This window comes from Anolis sagrei, chromosome 3 (assembly GCF_037176765.1).
Source record: "Anolis sagrei isolate rAnoSag1 chromosome 3, rAnoSag1.mat, whole genome shotgun sequence".
Classification (NCBI taxonomy): domain Eukaryota; kingdom Metazoa; phylum Chordata; class Lepidosauria; order Squamata; family Dactyloidae; genus Anolis; species Anolis sagrei.
The window spans coordinates 254,096,959-254,111,842 of record NC_090023.1 but is presented as its reverse complement, the minus strand read 5'-3'; the positions used below and the strand labels follow the sequence as shown (position 1 = coordinate 254,111,842).

At 44.1% G+C, this 14,884-nt stretch overlaps 1 protein-coding gene across 11 annotated transcripts in view; it reads right to left on the bottom strand.

Moving 5' to 3' along the window:
• Window positions 1-14,884, bottom strand: part of NLGN1 (neuroligin 1) — a 782,169-nt gene that overhangs the window by 592,021 nt on the left and 175,264 nt on the right. For 6 of the 11 annotated variants that reach the window (XM_060767499.2, XM_060767502.2, XM_060767508.2 and 3 more), the window contains exon 1: window positions 1,316-2,122. The exons of 2 other annotated variants lie outside the window; for them this stretch is intronic. The gene's annotated coding sequence lies outside the window, so the exon portion shown is untranslated. Of the gene's footprint in view, window positions 1-1,315; window positions 2,123-14,884 lie in introns of those variants that run through there. 3 more of the 11 variants (XM_060767503.2, XM_060767506.2, XM_060767501.2) reach the window with 2 other exon arrangements.

The window sequence follows — 14,884 nt, the reverse complement described above, 5'->3', positions numbered from 1 at the left end:
GCCAGAAGAGGAAGGGAAGGAAAGAGAGGCGAGAGAGAGGAAGAGGAGGAGGAGAAAGGCCCCGAGTGGGGCTGCGTGTCTTCCCTGCCTCACGCCACCTCCCCACGCACGTCCTTCCCACGCCTTAGCAAATCCGCCTCGCATTTCGGGTTGGGAGGGGGAGGGTTTGGGGAGAAAAGTGTCCCCTTCTCCCCCCCCCCCCTCCAGAAGAGGAAGTCGGGCGAGAAGGAGGGCAGCCCGCAAAGTTGAGCCAGGTTTCGCCCTCTTGCTCGGCACCCTCGAGGGAAAACGCTTTTGCAAGTCACAAGCAGCAGCAGCAGGGAGTGAGTTGTGACACACACACAACCGGCCTCCCGCTTTCGGACACAGCTTGAGACACCCAGATCCTATATACCGTCACTGAAGAGGGGATTCAAAACACAAACGCTCTGCGAAAGAAACAACAGAGGAGAGAGAGGGAGAGAGAGAGGAAGAGAGAGGAAAGGAAGAGAGAGGGGGAGAGGAAGAGAGAGAGAAAGGGGGGGGAGAGGGAGAAGAAGGGAGAAAGGAAGAGAGAGGAGGGGAGAGGAAGAGAGAGAGAAAGAGAGGGGGAGAGGGGAGATGGAGAGAGAAGGGGAGAGAGAGGAAGAGAAAGAGAGAGGGGGAGAGGAAGAGAGAGAAAGAGGGGGGAGAGAGGGAGAGGAAGAGAGAAGGAAGAGAGAGGAGGGGAGAGGAAGAGAGAGAGAAAGAGAGGGGGAGAGGGGAGATGGAGAGAGAAGGGGAGAGAGAGGAAGAGAAAGAGAGAGGGGGAGAGGAAGAGAGAGAAAGAGGGGGGAGAGAGGGAGAGGAAGAGAGAAGGAAGAGAGAGGAGGGGAGAGGAAGAGAGAGAGAAAGAGAGGGGGAGAGGTGAGATGGAGAGAGAGGGGGAGAGAAAGGAAGAGGAAGAGAGAAAGGAAGAGAGGGGGAGAGGGAAAGGAAGAGAGAGAGAAAGAGAGGGGGGAGAGAGGGAGAGGAAGAGAGAAGGAAGAGAGGGGGAGAGGGAAAGGAAGAGAGGAAGAGAGAGAGAGAAAGAGAAAGAGAGGGGGGAGAGGAAGAGAGAGGGGGAGAGGAAGAGAGAAAGGAAGAGGGGGGAGAGGAAAAGAGAGGGAGGGGGGAGAGAGAGAGAGAGAGAGAAGCGCGCACACACAACACCCAAGATGCCTCCTTGGCCGGTGCCTTAGTCATAATAATACACGCAGAATGGGGACTTAACATACATCTCTCTCTCTCTCTCTCTCTCTATACACATACACGTACACACACTGTACCCAAAAAGGAAGGAATAAGTATTATTTACCCATTCCCCAGAGGTCGCTTTTTTTCCTCCTCTCCTTTCTTTTTTCTTTCTCTCTTAAAAAAGCCAAGTCCAGTGCTAAAGCCGTAATTCCTTCACTGGGTTTTCTTTCCTTCTTTCCTTCCAGGCGTCCTCTTCCGCGAAGCAGCTGTAACCCCGAGGTTCTTAAATCATTCCCCGGACACTTCCAAATTGTATCGATTTAGAGGATTTTCCTCCTCTTCGCCTCTTCTCCTTCCTCCTCTTCCCCTCCTCCTCCTCCACCTCCTCTTCCTCCTCCTCCTCCCTGGCTCCCTCTTTCCCTCCTGCCCTCTTCCCAAGACTGCGAAAAAAAGGAGACGAAGAAGACGAAGAAGAGGAGGAAGAAGAAGAAGAAGGAGGAGAAGCAGGGGGAGAGAAATCCCATCCGGAATTCATCAGCATCCAGCATCTGTACCGAGCCGCCGCCACCTCCATTTAAATCCCACCATCAGGCAAAGAACTAGAAATGATCAAACGTTACTTCTTTTTTCGGCTGCAATCAGATAATCCGACTAATCCAATAGATTTATCTCGATTTGAAATTGCCCTCCAGATGAATCCCCTTTGCTTGATGTTGTCCAGTTGTGGGCGATTTCGCAGCGGGAGAGGGGGCCTCGGGGTGGGGGTGGTTGAGACACAGAGGGTTGCTTTCCGAAGGAAATAATCTCCCCTTTTTCCGGGTCCCCGGCGCGCTGCTCGCTACAAGGGGGAAAAAGGGGGGAAATGCCGAGAACCTTGATTTCCCCCGATTCGAGGTTTCAACTCCAAATTGCTGCCGAGATGAAAAATGGTACAAAGGTACCCCTAGTGGCCCAGAGGAGAACTGCAAGGCATCCCTCTCCCTCGCCTTCCCTCGCCCCCACCTCTCCTCTTCTGCTCTTCCTTTGGCAAGAAGGAGGCCTGCCTGGATGGAGGAGCCCTGGGAAGGTGGCCCTCATCCAGCCCACCTCTCTGGATCATGCAAGGCCAGAAGAATGGGCACTAGGCTCTTTTCTCTGTGTCTCCATCAAAAGGAAGGAAGGCTGATGCTTTCAGCATCCTGCACTATCCAAATTCTGGATCATGCCAGGCCAGAAGAATGAGTATTAGGCTCTTGGTTCTTGTGGGTTTTTTCGGGCTATAGGGCCATGTTCTAGAGGTATTTCTCCTGACGTTTCGCCTGCATCTATGGCAAGCATCCTCAGAGGTAGTGAGGTCTGTTGGAATTAGGACAATTAAAAAAGTCTAAAATTACAACAGCAAAACAGCAGAGAGGAAACAACCAGGCACATCTTAACACCTCTCAACAAAAGATTTTCCCAGGCTCAGCCAGGCCTTCAAATGCTAATGAAGGTGGTCAGTTGAAACATTCACACCTAGCTCTAGCAGAGAAAAGCTCTTTGCCCCACCCCAGCCATTCCACAGATATATAAACCCATTGTCCTAATTCCAACAGACCTCACTACCTCTGAGGATGCTTGCCATAGATGCAGGCGAAACGTCAGGAGAAATGCCTCTAGAAGATGGCCCTATAGCCCGAAAAAACCCACAAGAACCTAGTGATTCCAGCCATGAAAGCCTTCGACAATATATTAGGCTCTTCTAGCCAATGGGATTTTGGCCTGCATCAATAGGAGCATAGTATCTAGATCTAGGGAAGTAATGCTACCCCTCTATTCTCTTTTGGTTAGACCACATCTGGAATATTGTGTCCAATTCTGGGCACCACAATTAAAGAGAGATATTGACAAGCTGGAATGTGTCCAGAGGAGAGCGACTAAAATGATAAAAGGTCTGGAGAACAAGCCCTATGAGGAGCGGCTTAAGGAGCTGGGCATGTTTAGCCTGAAGAAGAGAAGGCTGAGAGGGGATATGATAGTCATGTATAAATATGTGAGAGGAAGCCACAGGGAGGAGGGAGCAAGCTTGTTTTCTGCTTCCTTGGAGACTAGGGCGTGAAACAATGGCTTCAAACTACAAGAAAGGAGATTCCATCTGAACATGAGGAAGAACTTCCTGACTGTGAGAGCCATTCAGCAGTGGAACTCTCTGCCCCGGAGTGTGGTGGAGGCTCCTTCTTTGGAAGCTTTTAAACAGAGGCTGGATGGCCATCTGTCAGGGGTGATTTGAATGCAGTATTCCTGCTTCTTGGCAGGGGGTTGGACTGGATGGCCCATGAGGTCTCTTCCAACTGTTTGATTCTATGATTCTACGATTCTATGATTCTCTGTGACTCCATCACCGTCTATCTACCTCAGTTTTGCAGGTAAATAATAGTAGAGCACCGAAGCGCAACAATCTCAAACATACCAGGAAGGAAGGAAGGATGGATGGAAGGAAGGAAGGGCTGATGCATTCAGCATCATACATTATCCAAACTGTGGATAACGCTAAGCCAGAAGAATGGGTATTAGGCTCTTTTCTATGTCTCCATCAGAAGGAAGAAAGGCTGATGCTTTCAGCATCCTGCAATATCCAAACTATAGGTAATGCCAGGGCAGAAGAATGAGTATTAGGCTCTTCTCTGTATCTCCATCACTGTCTATCTACCTCAATTTTGCAGGTAAATAATATTAGGGTACCAGAGCATGACAATCTCAAACATACCAGGAAGGGAGGGAGGGTAGAAGGAAGGGTTGATGCATTCAGCATCATACATTATCCAAACTCTGAATAACACCAAGCCAGAAGACTGGGTATTAGGCTCTTTTCTATGTCTCCATTAGAAGGAAGGCTTATGCTTTCAGCATCCTGCATTATCCAAACTATGAGTAATGCCAGGGCAGAAGAATGAGTATTAGGCTCTTTTCTTTGTCTCCATCACTGTCTATCTACCTCAATCTTTCAGATAAATAATAGTAGGGCACTGAAGAGCTACAATCCCAAACACACTAGACAGGAAGGAAGGAAGGAAGGAAGGAAGGAAGGAAGGAAGGAAGGAGGGAGGGAGGGAGGGAGGGAGGGAGGGAGGGAGGGAGGGAGGAAGGAAGGAAGGAAGGAAGGAAGGAAGGAAGGAAGGAAGGAAGGAAGGAAGGAAGGAAGGAAGGGCTGATGCATTCAGGATCATACATTATCCAAACTCTGAATAATGCTAAGCCAGAAGAATTGGTATTAGGCTCTTTTCTGTGTCTCCATCAAAAGGAAGGAAGGAAGGAAGGAAGGAAGGAAGGAAGGAAGGAAGGAAGGAAGGAAGGAAGGAAGGAAGAAAGAGCTGGTTCATTCAACATAATGCATTATCCAAACTCTAGATAATGCTAAGCTAGAAGAATGGGTATTAGACTCTTTTCTATGTCTCCATCAGAAGGAAGGAAGCTGATGCTTTCAGCATCCTGTATTATCCAAACTCTGGATAATGCCAGGCCAGAAGAATGGGTATCAGGCTCTTTTCTGTGTCTCCATCAGAAGGAAGGAAGGATGAGCTGATGCATTCAGCATAATGCATTATCCAAACTCTGGATAATGCCAGACTCTTTTCTGTGTCTCCATCACTGTCTATCTACCTCAATTTTGCAGGTAAATAATAGTAAGGCACCAAAGAGCTACAATCTCAAACAACCAGGATAGATGGGAGGAAGGGAGGATGGATGGAAAGGCTGATGCATTCAGCATAATGCATTAACCAAACTCTGGATGATGCCAAGCCAGAAGAATAGGTATTAGGCCATCAGAAGGAAGGAAGGACGAGCTGATGCATTCAGCATAATGCATTATCCAAACTCTGGATAATGCCAGTCCAGTATTAGGCTCTTTTCTGTGTCTTCTTCACTGTCTAGCTACCTCAATTTTGCAGGTAAATAATAGTAGGGCACTGAAGAGCTACAATCTCAAACACACCAGGAAGGAAGGAAGGAAGGAAGGAAGGAAGGAAGGAAGGAAGGAAGGAAGGAAGGAAGGAAGGAAGGAAGGGCTGATGCATTCAGCATCATGCATTACCCAAACTCTGGATAATGCCAGGCCAGAAGAATGAGTATTAGGCTATTTTCCCTGTCTCCATCACCGTCTGTGACCACATTTTTGATGGTAAATAACAATAGTTCACTGAAGAGTTACAATCTCAAACACACCAGAAAGGAAGGAAGGAAGAGCCGATGCATTCAGCATAATGCATTATTCAAATTCCGGATACTGCCAGGCCAGAAGAATGAGCTTTAGGTTCTCCTGTATCTCCATCCCTCTCTAGCTATCTTGTTGTGGTGGCACAAGGGGTTAAGCTGTTGAACTGTTGACTCTGTTGACTAAAAGGTTGGCAGTTCAAAGCTGCGGGTCTGAGTGAGTTCCCGCAGTTATCCCTAGCTCCTGCCAACCTAACAGTTTGAAAACATGCAAATGTGAGTAGATGAATAGGTACCGCTTTGGTGGGAAGGTAATAAAGGCTCCCATTCAGCCATGCCAGCAACATGACCAGGAGGTGTCTATGGACAACAGACTCCTCAGCTTGGAAATGGAACAAGAGCACCTCCCCATGGCCCGTGTTGAGCATCACCTCCAGAAGCCGGATATGAAAGGTGAAGCTTTTACCTTTGTTATTTGTATGTCATTGTTATTTCACTGTATTAAATAAAAGGCATCAAATCTTTGCCTATCTGTGTATGTTGTAATCCACACTGCTGAGAACCCTTCAGCCTTATGCTCCATGCATTAACTGATTCTTCTTTCCTTGTGTTGTGAAAGGTTTTCATGGCTGGAATCAATGGGTTGCTGTGAGTTCTTTGGGCTGTATGGCCATGTTCCAGTAGTATTCTCTCCTGACATTTCGCCTGCATCTATAGCCAGCATCTTCAGACCACTGAAGATGCCAGCCATAGATGCAGGTGAAATATCAGGAGATGTTACTGGAACATGGCCATACCACCCAAAGAACTCACAGCAACCCACTGATTCCAGCCATGAAAACCTTTCACAACACAAGGAAGAAAGAATCAATGTATGGAGCATGAGGCTGAAGGGTTCCCAACAGTGTACCTCCACATATAACCCAACACAATATTTATTTTCTTCTTTTGCAGGGACTGAACTTATCAGCTGTCTGTAACTGTTGTCATAAATGCAAGGCAAGCTGTTGATGCTGGTGCTGATCTATATATAACTGGACCCACAACCAAAACTTCAGATGATCCCAAGAGTGGCAGCCAGATTATTAACTGGGGCTGGCTACAGGAGCATACAACTCTTCTGTTGCAACAGCTCCACTAGCTGCCAGTCCACTTCTGGGTACAAATCAAAGTGCTGGTTTTTGACCCATAAAACCCAATGCAGCTTTGGTCCAGGTTATTTGAAAGACTGTATCTCTCTTTATGAGAACAGTAAGGTCATATGTGGAGGACCTTTTGCCTTGCCCAACATCCTCTCAAGCATGTTTGGTTTAAACAAGGGAAGGGATTTTTTCCATGGCTGTTCCCAGACTCTGGAATCCCTCCTTAGAGGCAGGCAGGTGAAAACATAGCTCTCCTAACAGGCATTCAGTGAATTATGATATGAGGGGCAGGCTGTTGGGGGTGCTGTGAGTGGGATTTTGAGATTTTAAATGTAATTTTATTGTATTTTAATTTTTACATTCATGACACAAATACTTAATTGTTTTTTTTTTTTTAATTTCCCTTCTATTGTGACACTTTTAGACACCTTAAGTCCCTATGGGAGGAAAGGTGTGATAAAAAATAAAGTAAAATATTCTTATTATGGTTTTTACTATTCTTACTGTTCTTACTATTATTTTACTACCCCTTCCAAATGAAAGGACTCCTGATCAGGAATCCAACCATTCCATCGAAACAAGATATTCTAATCCTTTCTCATGCCACCATTGTAATCTTCCACACATGCACGCTATATATTGTAGTTATTCTGTAAATTATTCAATCCAAAATCTTGTTTCAGTGGGTTTATCTTTTAGTGATACATGTGCACACACTTGTGTAGGTAAGCATACATATACACATAGATATATACATATAGACATATTTGAAAAGCTCAGAGATTCCCTGTCCACACCCTAGCATATCATTTCCTTGCTCTTCAGCAATTACAGATTTTGTCTAAAAGTCTTCAAAACCCCATATAGCCCACTGGAGGGTTTTAATACCCATGAAAATGAGGCAGTAAATCTATCCCAGATTTTAGTCCACTTTCCAAGATGCTGAATCTATTTTAAAGAATAGGCTATGCCTCTTCTAAGAAAATAATTGCCATATGAAGGTTTTAGAAGTATTCTCTCTCTCTCTCTCTCTATCTATCTATATGAAGATTGCGTGGTTATAATTAGGGCTAGCTATACAGCCAACAAGACTGCTTTCAAACAGTTCACCAAGCCAATTAATTAACACATTCTTACTACTCTACTATTTAGAATGTCCTTTCTCTCCTGTTGACATCACCATACTAATTCCTACTGTTGTAACAGCAGGAAAATTATTCCTGCAAAGAAAATATAAGATAGGATTTGGTAATTAAGGACTTTTTGGACTATGCTGGCCTCTTCTAGACAGACATCCACTGGGCTCAACAGCAGTAAGTTTAGATCTGGGGTAAGGATCTTGTATCCTACATTTGGTTAAACTGCAAACCCAACAACCCTAACCAGCATGTGCAATGAGGAGTTACAGTTCAACTGTTACAAATAGCAACTTTCCCAAGCATCCACTAGTCGTTTGTTATGTATATAATTGTTTATTGTATTGTATATGTGTGCATTGGTATGCAATTTGACCTTAACTCTTTGTTGTGGGAGGGGCTGGTGACTGTGTGATCAGGTCTGGGCTTGGTTAGGGCTCAGACTCCATTTTAGAACAGTGTTCAGTTTAGACTTCAGTAGGAACAGATGAATGCTTAGAGACACCATTGGACTTTGGACTATTGATTATAAGAATGATGCCCTGTGTTACCTACACAGAGAAACTACTTCAAATCTGCTTGTAACTGGATTGATAAGAAAAATAACTATATGCTGAATACATGAAGTTTGTGAGTAAGTCAACGATGTTACTTTTAAATAAGTCCTTTTATTTTGTCTCCTGGGGGCATGATTTAAAGGCAAATATATTTTAAGGGCGAGTAGATGGTTTTGGGCAACTAAAAAAGAACACTTCTGAAACTCTGCTCTGTGTGCGTATATGTATATGAATGCTGGTGAATCCCATTTTCCAAAAAGATTATAACTCTAACAGGTAATGCTTTTACCAAGAGGTTATGGCATCATTTTTTTCAAAAGGTTGTGACTTCTAACAAGGTCATGCCTTTCCAAAGATAATAAAATATCCAAAACTTTCTGGAGATTTCCATTTTCCAAAACCAATAATATCTGGAAAGATTCAGGATTCCCATTGTGGGTTTAGGGGCAAACCTAGATTGCATTTTTTTGCAGATGATCCCCTGGCAATTCTACTGTGTGTGTGAGAGATATATAATTCAAAAACAAGCTCTGAATGGAACATGCAGACTAACCAATGGCAAGGCAATTTTAGTCCATGCGACAATGAATTTTCTCAGAATACATCTCCAATGAAACCAATTCCCCAACTAAGCAACCACATTGCAGGGAGCGCTGGCTGAAGAAAACTACTGAAATGGAAATGCACTGAAAGAACTTTCCTGTTTAAAATTCCTCTGAGACAACTCATCAGTATGGCTACACTGGTTGGAGGTGGATAAGGCTTGTGATCCAAAACATCTGAAGAGTTCCAAGTTGGAGGAGGAAAGATGGATTAAAATTCCATTTCTACTGCATGACACTTTTCTAACAGTTGCTTTAGTTCTCGGGGAAAAGAACAGAAATAGAGGCAAATACACTTGTTATTTTCTTTTTCTAAAATGTTGAACTCTGCACCTGGAATCCTTTTGGTGACATTTGCTGGCACAACTATATGACATTTTGTGGCTGTTGTGTAAGGATTTCCTTGTCAAACTGTTCTTCCCAGACTACACAATGACAACAGGATGGCATCAGCCACAACTCTTGCCATTCCCTAGCCTCTAGGCCTGGGTAACAACGCAAAAATTTGTTTCTAAAATCGATTTGTAATTGGGGTGTTTTTTTGTTTCGATATTTAAAACAATTACAAAATTTTCCAAAAAAAAGTTCGGTATTTACGAAATTTCGTAAATATTTACAAAACATTTTGTAAAGATGGCGCCCTTTTTTTTTCAATATTTTTAAAATATTTTTTAAAATTTAATTATTAATTTAGTAGAATAGGGAGGAGAAATTATTATTGAGGGAAGGCAGGCACTCACTCTGGCGGGCCCTCTCGCTTGCCGCTTGCTCGCCGCTCGCCCTCTCGCTCGCCGCTCGCCCTCTCGCTCGCCCTCTCGCTAGGATGGGTTCCTTCCAGGAGGGGCTCTTTTTCCCAGGCTGCCAAACTACAACTCCCAGGATGCTACAGCATTGAGCCAATGAAAGAAAGAGAAGGAGACCTCCCTCTCGCCCTCTCGCTCGCCCTCTCGCTCGCCCTCTCACTCGCCCTCTCACTCGCCGCTCGCCCTCGCCCTCTCGCTCGCCGCTCGCCCTCTCACTCGCCCTCTCGCTCGCCGCTCACCCTCGCCCTCGCCCTCTCGCTCGCCGCTCGCCCTCTCACTCGCCCTCTCGCTCGCCGCTCGCCCTCGCCCTCGCCCTCTCGCTCGCCCTCTCGCTCGCCGCTCGCCCTCGCCCTCTCACTCGCCGCTCGCCCTCTCGCTCGCCCTCTCGCTTGCTCAGCCGGCGCCGAGAGAGGAGAGCCCCCAGCAAGCCAGGCGGCCATCTTACGTATTTCCGAAATGGACGGAAATACAAAATTTTTTGGCACCTGCCGTTTCGATATTTAAAAACACTTCCAGGTTTAAAAATAAGTTTTGTAATCGTTTCGTAATTCAAAAATTAACGAATTTTTTAACGAATTACGAATTAACGAAACGAATTGACCAGCCCTACTAGCCTCTAAAGAACATCTCTTGTCAAGGTGGTTCCTCTCAGAGAGGTCTGTTGCACCATCACTCTCCCTCCTGGACCTCTTTTAGCTGGACTTTTTTTGCTTCTTATATAACTGTGATTGGCACTCTACAGACTAAACCAGAATGTTGGTCTTTATACACAGTGATTTGGACCCAGACTATGCACGGTGAAATGAATGCATTTTGACACCACTCTAATTGCCATGGTACAGTGAGGCACCAGAACTCTTTGGCAGACAAGGTTAAAGAATGTGTAAAACTACAGCTCCCATGATTTCATAGTTTTGAGCCATGGCAGTCAAAGTGGCCTAAAACTGCATTACTACTTCTACAGTGGACATGCACTTGAGCTGATCTTAGATTGAACTCACTGTTCCAGCCACTAGCAATTAATTTTGGAATATAATAAAATTTATTTACTTATTTATGGTATTTCTAGCCCACTTTTCTCAGCCCTAAGGTGACTCAAGGTGGATTAATATTTCCTCAGTATCCTCTGAGGCTGGTTTCAGGATTCTCTATGGATACCAAAACCTGTGGATGCTCAAGACCCATTATATACCACTGCATATCATAGTAAAATGGTGTCCTTTATATAAACATATACAAAATTAATTCCACACCTGGAATATTGTGTCCAATTCTGGGCACCACAATTGAAGAGAGATATTGACAAGCTGGAATGTGTCCAGAGGAGGGCGACTAAAATGATCAAGGGACTGGAGAACAAGCCCTATGAGGAGCGGCTTAAGGAGCTGGGCATGTTTAGCCTGAAGAAGAGAAGGACGAGAGGAGATATGATAGCCATGTATAAATATGTGAGAGGAAGCCACAGGGAGGAGGGAGCAAGCTTGTTTTCTGCTTCCTTGGAGACTAGGACACGAAACAATGGCTTCAAACTACAAGAGAGGAGATTCCATCTGAACATGAGGAAGAACTTCCTGACTGTGAGAGCCGTTCAGCAGTGGAACTCTCTAGCCTGAAATGTGGTGGAGGCTCCTTCTTTGGAAGCTTTTAAGCAGAGGCTGTATAGCCATCTGCCAGGGGTGATTTAAATGCAATATTCCTGCTTCTTGGCAGGGGGTTGGACTAGATGGCCCATGAGGTCTCTTCCAATTCTTTGATTCTATGATTCTATGATTCTAAAACAGCAAAAAACAAGGTTTATGTTTTGGATTTAAAAAAATCCAAAAAATCAGGTCATGGATGGTTGGATCCACAGATGGAAATCTGTGGAGATATAAGGTTGAATGCAATACACTATGCTATAAGTAAAGCTAAATTTTTCTCCCTTGGTATTATGTCTAGTCATGTCCAACTCTGGGGTTGGTGCTTATCTCCATTTCTAAGCCAAAGAGCTGATATGGTCTGTAGACACCTCTAAGGTCATGTGGCCAGCATGACTGCATGGAGTGTCGTTAACTTCCCGCTGGAAAGGTACCTATCGATCTACTCACATTTGTATGTTTTCGAACTGCTAGGTTGGCAGAAGCTGGGGCTAACAGTGGGAGCTCACCCCACTCCCAGGATTCAAACTACCAACCTTTCAGTCAGCAAGTTCAGCGGCTAAGGAGTAGTGGTTTAACCCACTGCACCATAGCTCACACTATGCTATACTAAATAATACTACAACAATCTTACATGGCTCTTTCACGGTGTCTCAGCTCACCCGAGGCAGCAAATGATATGGCCAGCCTTGGATCAAAATTGATCTGATTGTTAATTCAGAAGGTTATTTCCCTCCTTTCATACTCAAGCCATTCGATTTTGTCTATTTACATTATATATAATATTATTTACACCATTCAATGCTAAATAATATTATATATAATATAAATAGAAAAAAATGGCTTGAGTATGAAAGGAGGGAAATAACCTTCTGAATTTACAATTAGATCAATTTTGATCCAAGGCTGGCCATATCATTTGCTGCCTCGGGTGAGCTGAGACACCATGAAAGAGCCATGTAAGAGTGTTACTGGTAGTTACATTTTTATGGCCAGAAGCAGAAGACATTTGTGGGTTTTTCCATTTCAGATATGAAAACAACTTGGTTTGCATTGCTTACTATTTATCTTGACTACAAAAGTACAATTTGCTCTACTGCTTCAGGCAGCAAAATGTCTTGACAACTCCTGATGATGATGATAATAATGATGATGATGATGATGATGATTATTATTTCAAACATTTGTACCCTGTCTTTCTCAACCCCCGAGGGGGACTCAGGGTGGCTTACACCAGCAACAATTTGATGCCAACATACAACATAGCAATAAAACACAATTAAAACATTGATTAAAACATTAAATATAAATAGGCAGTTAAAACATTATTAACAATAATATGGCTGCATCCAAATTCGATTCAACATTCAGGGACTTAGTCCATAGCCTGTCCATTATGAGTTGAAATATATCAACTGTGATTGCTGCTAATCCTGCTGTCCAAATGCCTGGTCCCACAACCATGATTTGAGCTTTTTCCTGAAGGAAACGAGAGATGCCACAAACCTAATTTCACTGGGGAGTGAGTTCCACAGATGGGGGGCCACCACCAAGAAGGCTTTGTCTCTCGATCCCACCAACTGCGTCTGCAAAGAAGGCAGGATCGAGAGCAGGGCCTCCCCGGACGATCTTAAATTTTGAGGTGGATTGTAGAGGGAGATGCATTCGGACAAGTAGGCTAGGCTTGAACCATATAGGGCTTTATAGGTCAAAACCAGCACTTTGAATTGTGCTCGGAACTGGATTGGCAGCCAGTGGAGCTGACATAACAGGGGGGTGGTATGTTCCCTGTACGCCAATCCAGAGAGCAGTCTAGCTGCCACCCATTGGACAATTGAAGTTTCTGAACAGTCTTCAAAGGCAACCCTACATAGAGTGAATTGCAGTAATCTATTTGGGATGTAACCAGAGCACTGACCACCATGGCCAGATCAGACTTCCCAAAGTACGGGCGCAGCTGGCACACAAGCTTCCTTGGCCACCACTGAGACCTGGGGTTCTAGGCTCAGTGATGAATTCAGGATCACTCCTAAGCTGATTACATCCATGCTTCCCTTTTGAGCAAGAGATTGTCAGATGTCTCAAAGATGCCACTAAATTAAGCATTCCCCTTGCTGGTCCCTACCCCATGACCTTCAAAGTTATGCTGCATTTTAGGGAGGTTCCACTTAGTAATCAGAGCCATTGACAGCCATATCCTCCATGAATTTGTCAAATCCTTTTTCAAAGCTCTCCACACCATATATTCAATCAATGTGTAAAAATGTAGCTGTTAAATATCCCTATTCTGGGAAGTCACTCATATATCATTCCTCAAGGAAGGGCAAGCTTCTCTCTCTCGTACATTATAAGTTACAGGTTGTTATTTTTTCAAAATGTCTTTCTGACTTTAAAATAGTAATATTTAGCCAAGCACCCCAAATGCATTCACAAGTCCAGTGTGCACAGAGCCCCAGGCAAGGTCTAAAGGTGCCAGGAAATTTAACAAAACCTTTTCTGCCTCTGAGATTTGGTGGCAGGCAATTGTAGATTAATGTTTGCAGCGGTGACAACTTAATTCTGTGCAAAGCTTGTCTAGCTTGCTTGAGATATTGGAACCACAGTGCCCTGCATGTGTTTTGAATTTAGCATGATTTTGTAATCCAGTAAGGATTTCATTGTAGGGCTGGGTTGGGTACATTTTGAAGCATTAAGAGTTTGCACTGGAAATGAAATATTTGCAGAAATGACAGCTGAACACACACACACACACACACACACTTGATTTGGCCTGGCTAAATCAGTTTCATTCATCTGCATTACTGATATCTTGAATTATTACTTTCATCAGCACTACCAACATGGCAAGTGGTCAAAAATGACAGGCACTGTAATCCATAGTATCTTGCAGGTGTTGTAAAAGGAAGGATAAAAGTGTCTTTTATTCTGGTAAGTTGACTAGTTCCCATCTAGCCTTCACCTTGGTTATCTAGGGGCCCTTCCACACAGCCATATAACCCAGAATATCAAGGCAGAAAATCCCACATAATCTGCTTTGAACTGAAATGTATGGCACTGTGGACTTAGATAACCCAGTTAAAAGCAAATATAGATTAGGGCTTCTTAAACCTTTTCCACTCATGATCCCTATTTGACTGAGATTTTGTCATGATTCTAGGTTATAGGTATATAAAATAGGTATCAAACATTTACTGATAATAAACCAGCATTTGCAAGGTGTGCTAAACAGTCTGATTTATGAAGTACAGCTGAAGTATTTTCTGCAGTGTCCACCATAATCACTGCAATTGGTTGCTAACAGATTCATGTAAATGTCAAGTTGACATTCAGAATCCTTCACTGTTGCAATGTTTTTTCTGACTTGAGCGAAGGGTCAGGGCCCACAGTTTAAGAAGTAGTGATTTGCATACAACCTGAGTGAGCTGTGCTGATCTAAAATTCATTCATGATCCATTATTGTCATATGACGGTCAGTTGGCAGACCATAGGTCAAGCCTGCACAACCTGTGGCCCTCCGGCTGTTTTGGCCTCCAACTCACAGAAACCTTAGCCAGCTTGTCCAATGGCCAGGAATTCTGGGAGTTAGAGGCCAAAAAAAAAAAAAAACAAAAACAAAAACAAATGGGGGCCACAACTTGTGTAG